The sequence below is a fragment of the Pinus tabuliformis genome, chromosome 2_2, assembly GCF_031772625.1.
Source record: "Pinus tabuliformis cultivar Carrire ecotype Pingquan chromosome 2_2, CPIR1, whole genome shotgun sequence".
In the NCBI taxonomy this organism is placed as follows: Eukaryota; Viridiplantae; Streptophyta; class Pinopsida; order Pinales; family Pinaceae; genus Pinus; species Pinus tabuliformis.
In genome coordinates, this window is record NC_142300.1 from 25813318 (window position 1) to 25819239 (window position 5922).

A 5922-nucleotide genomic window follows, 5' to 3' on the forward strand; every position below is an offset into this window, starting at 1 on the left:
TATTTTTAGTTTTGCATTATCCGATTAATATGATATAGCAGAGCGATGCAATTTTTTTTTTCCACAAGTAAAGTTTCTTTGTATTCAAGTTCTTTATATACATAAATTCCATAGGTCAAGAAGATCGACTACAAATGCCAAACTGGTTTTGAAAATAGAGTGACATGGACTTGTCAACCTTCTCTGGTTCTCATGTCAGCCAATCCACTCAATTAAAAACACCGGACATTTCTGACCCGTTGAAAAACGAAGTAGGTTGTCATAATAAAATCAACATCCTAATTTTTCAAGTTGTATTACACCCCAACTGTAAGTCAAGATTTTGGTAGGTTTTGATGTTTGAGTCATACCCGATCCCCAACTTTAGATCAAGTTATCGATTGTTCGTTTCATGCAAGTGTAGTTGACCTAGTTGCACATGAAATACAGGGGCCGAAGATGTCATGTAAATAGGGCTTTTGTCTTCTAATTGACAAAATGGATGGTTGACTATCTCTGCCAGTGATCCATGACAATCAGAGAACATATATAGGTTATAGGTCATTTTCTTTTGTGAAAAACCCTGATTATGTCTTAGCCTTCTTTTGACTCTTCAAGTTTTTGTGTCATAACCTCAATCTGTTATTCCATACAAACATTTTCTTTCGTACCATAGTTGTCATGATTTCAAGTTAGTCTTCGAGTTTTTACAGTTCATTCACAAACAAAGACTCCAAAACCTCTCTCGTCATATGTCTGATAAGCCTATATAGCCCCACATGCTCAATGTCATCCTTGACAACACAACCACCCATAAATGAATTAATTTGATCATCGCTCAGTTTACTTCGCGAGCCATTCATATATTTCTCAATCCTCTTTATCTCTATCTTACACATGTAGTCAAATGGATATCTATGGAATAGTCAAACATATAAACCTATGTAGAGATTAGATATATATGGAATAATCAAAGTTTATAGATGGAATTGGATGCATGAATCCGTGACAACCTAGAGGGCGTTACAATCAATTATTGAACACAAAGCATTATGTAAGTGCCTCCGAACCCTGGATTGAATAAGATTTATAGCTAGTTGCAATTACAATTTCCACGGCTGCCAGTGCCCAATTTCAATTTAAATGGAAAACAATGAAATATTTATGGATCAGCATGACTTTTAATATTTACATGGCTATGTCTCTCTTTTGACCACCTCAAGATTCTCATGACTCCAAGGATCATATATTCATGACTCCAGGGATCATATATGAACCTTCCATTTTAAACAATTAGTTATGACACCCGTTGCCAAACATAGACTTCTTCTATTTGAAGGAAGAGAACATTCTAATGATTTGTCAATTCAATAATAAATGAATATCCATAAAAATTCTTTCCCAGTCAAGGACGTTTCTCCCTTTGGATCCTACAAGTTACTATATATCAGCAAAACAGTTCTAACTAGAAAGAGAAAATTTATTGTTGTGGATTAACGCTGGCCTATCCCAGGTTGTGGTTAACTCCTGACTTTGTATGTGAATGTTGTTCATGGTAGTTCATGCCTCTAATTCCCAAGCTTTCAAACTTCTCAACTGATTTTTAATTTTTTGAATAAGAGTTTTTTTCTTTTTACTATTTTTAAAGGGCAAGAGGTGGATTAATTTGATAAAAAAAAAAATTAAACAAGTCAATAGTTTAAATTTAAAGTTAGGAATATATTTAGTAAGATTGGAAGCTTTTCTATTTACCAACTAGTCTAGATCCATATTTAACTCTAAACCTAGTTGATTGGTGAATATAATTTGAAAATATCATATAAAACTGGTAAAAATAAATATTAAACGTCATGCGATGGGCAGTTTAAAAATAAAACAGTAAAAAAAAATTCAGTGATGGGTAGGGGGACCCGTCAAATTTAACCCCTGAGTGGAGGTTTCCTTCGTTTGACCTTTGTAAAACGTGGATCCAATTAATAAATGACTTCAAACAATGTATGATAAAGCTTGTTGTGGAGAAAATGACACATTTATTTTTAAGGGTTGCATTAACTGGTCAGCGCAATTCCCGAGAGAGAATGGCTACGTTCAATCGCACTTCACCATTAACACACTTAAGTAGAGACAGTAAGTGCACTAATCACTTAAAAAAAATAAAAACATTGGCTCGCTTGTAGCAGCTTCTTCATAACTTGTATTTTCAGTCTTCTAGTTCTTCTCGTCCATGAACTTTGACGAAATGTTGTTTTCTATGGAGTCTTATGCGACCTGGGGTTCCGATACTATGACAAAGAATGTAGAGGTAGAAATAGACAAAGAATGAACTCAAAAATTAGAATGGAGAGAACTACTCTTCTCAATATTCAAAATAGGTAAAATAGAATTACATTGGAGACATCAACAATAAATAATTGTAGTGAGACTGAATTACAACTCGACTAAACTCAACTAATATCAAGAGAATCAGAACCGACTATGACACCTAGTAGACAATGGAATTAAATATGATGACACCTAACAAATAGTGAGACTAATATCTCAACAATAAGAAATTGCCAAATGAAATTAGAAAATGTTAAAACAAAGTCAATTTGAATACTTAAAAGATGAAAACCTTTCAAATGTCATTACAACACTTATCGTGACAATTTTGGCCAAATATTATCTTATTCTATCATTGCCAAGTAGTATTAAAAATGTTCTTCACTCAGAAAACCTAAGAAAATGATTGAACAGACCCCATATAGAATACTGAACAGATGTCAAATATTTTAAAGGTTGATATAATTCCTACTAACAAATAATTATATTATTGTGGCGAAATTACAAGCCTTAGGCCCAAAAATATGGCAACAATACTAAAGAAAAAAGGAAAAAGAAAAACCTTTAAAAAACTTCAATTCTTGGCAATAAATACGACCCGACCTTTTCTCTTCCATCTCTTCCTGAGTCTTGAAACACATCTCCTTACTTAGTTTGAAATGGCTAGCCAAAGATGTACTAATTGGTTTTGCATTATGAATATTAAATGTTTCCAACACATTTTCTATGCACTCACTATGAGACAATGTTAATTTGCGATTATTCCTATCTCTAGTTATTCTCATACCAAGGATTTATTTTGTAACACCCAAATCCTTCATTGCAAATGAATTTGCCAATTTTCTTTTGAGCACATTTATTTACTTCATGTTAGACCATGCAACAAGCATGTCATCTATATACAATAGCAATATAATATAGTTGCCATCATTTTATTTTTTAAGATAAGAAAAATGGTTAGAGTGACATCTAGTATAACCTTGTTCAGACATAAACTTGTCAAATTTTAGAAACCACGGCCTTGGAGCTTGTTTTAAGCCATACAAGATCTTCTTCAATTTGCACACTAATTTCTCCTTTCCTTTGACCCCATACCCTTGTGGCTGCTACATATATTTATTCCTCCAAATCCCCATGGATAAAGGTTGTATTTACATTTAACTTCTCAAGATGGAAATCTTCTGCTGCCACTAGACTTAAAATAGTTTTGATTCAAGTCACTTTAACAACAGGAGAAAACATTTCATCAAAGTTTATACCTTTCTTTTGAGAAAACCCATTCACCACAAGTCTAGCCTTATATCTCTGTTTTCCTCCATCTTCTTCCTTCAACGTGTAAACCCATTTATTTTGCAATGTTTTTTTACTAGCAGGCAACTTAACTAAGTCCCAAGTTAGTTATGAATCAAGGAGTCCATCTCTTCTTCCATGTCTTCCTTTCACTTCTTTCTGTTTTCTACCTACATTGCTTCTTCATATCTTTCTGGTTCACCATAATCAGTCAACAATACATAATATAGTGAAGGAGAGTATCGTTCAGGGGGTATACTTATCCTAGTAGATCTTCTAACGCCATTTTCAAGTGTTTGAGGTGTATATTGTCGTTGTTGTTGTGGTTGTTGATCATTATGATTTTTAAGCACCTTTACTTTTTGTGTGATCTCATCAAGCACGATGTGTACTTTATTTTCCTTTTCCTGTTTCTTTTCCTGCATTTGATCCTTATACAAGAACTTTTCATTGAATATGACATATTTGCTCCTAATGATTTTGGGATTTTCATAGTCATATAAGTGATAAAAAAAATCATTAGCACAATATCTAATAAAGGTACATTTCTTTGATTTTCCCTCAAGATTTGTTCTATTTTATTTATTAATGTGGACAAAGGCTTCACAACCGAAGGTCTTTAAAAATGAGAGGTTTACCATTTTAGTTGTCTATGCCTCCTTTGGAATACCAACATCCAAGTAACTTGAAGGACCTCTGTTCATTAGATAAACAACAATATCTACAACATCTACCCAAAATTGTAAGGGAAATCCTGCATGCAGTCTCGTGCACCTTGAATGCTCCATGATTGTCTTATTCATCCTTTCTGACACACCATTTTGTTGTTGTGTTCCTTGAATTGTCTTCTCTCTGCTAATTCCATGCTCTGAACATTAGTTATCAAACTCTTTGCTCCTCCATTATCTGATCAGAGACACTTCAAATTCTTTCATGTCTCACTCTCAACCAAAGCTTTCCATTTCTTGAAAGTATCAAATACATCAGATTTATTTCGAATACAATAAATCTAGGTTTTCCTAGTTGCATCATCAATAAAATTAATATAATAGCGAGAGCCATCGAGAGATTATACCTAAGTAGGTCCCCATACATCTATATGCACAAGATCTAATTTTTCACTCATATTTCTTTTCCAACTCTGATAAATCCGACTCTCTTCTGCTTTCCATAAACACAATTCTCACATAAATCCACATCAACATGCTTCAAAACTGGCAAAAAATTCTTGAGTGAAGAATCTGCATCCCCTTTTCACTCATGTGCCCAAGCCTATAATGCCACAATTCCATATCTGCTCCTATGGATTTTAAAGAATTAAAAAAATTAGAAATATCATTGCATAAATACAACATACCAACCTTTTCTGATTTTGCTATTACCAGGGCTCCTTTAGTGACCTTCCAAGTTTTTTTTGTAAAAGTAGTTACACAACCTTCACCACCTAACTTCCCTCTTGAAATTAGATTTTTCTTCAGATCTGGAACATGCCTTACCTGGTTTAACAACCATTCGTTTCCATTTTGTTGTTTTATAAAAACCTTACCCATTACAATGATTTTACAGGGTTTATCATCACCCAAACGAACCTGTCGAAAATCTCCTTGAACATAGTCATGGAAATGTTTTCTATCAGGTGTGGTATGGAATGAGGCCCTTGAATATACCACCCATACATCAATTGTATTCTTTAATGAAAGAATTAAAGAAACTTGCAACACATCACCTATCACATTCACTTCATGATTGTTCTCTTACTCTCGATCTCCTTCTTTTCCCTTCTGAGATTTACAATCTTTCTTCAGGTTTCCTTACTTCCTGCATTTTCAGCACACTATTCCTGATCTGGATTTGGATCCTTTTCTTGACTCACTGTGATTTCTTGGACTCCTTCCTCTTTCCATTTGTATTCCCATAGTCTCTAGATTCAATGCATTACTTGATGTCTCACCTCAACTTTTTTGCCGCATTTCCTCGCTAAAGGTAGCACCAAAAACATCATCAAACTTTAAAGTACTAGATCCAAAGACAGAGTTACTGATAGCCATAACTAAACCATTCCAACTTTCTGGCAATGAGTACAGAAACAACAAAGCCATAACTTCATCATCAAAATTTACCCTTACATAACTTAACTGACTGGTAATCGTGTTAAATTCATTTAAATGATCAACAACAAATCCACCTTCTCACATCTTCATATTAAATATATACTTCATAATAAAACATTATTTGAGGCCGATGGTTTTCACATAGTTTTTCCAATGTTTTCATTGAGCCTTCTATTGTCGTCTCCTTTGAAATGTTGAATGCCACCGACGCTTCCAGACA

At 33.8% G+C, this 5922-nt stretch overlaps 1 pseudogene; it reads right to left on the reverse strand.

Annotated features, from left to right (window-relative positions):
• Nucleotides 1–286: 286 nt before the first annotated feature.
• LOC149191349 (uncharacterized) lies at nucleotides 287–878 on the reverse strand (annotated as a pseudogene).
• Between the last annotated feature and the right edge of the window lie 5044 nt (nucleotides 879–5922).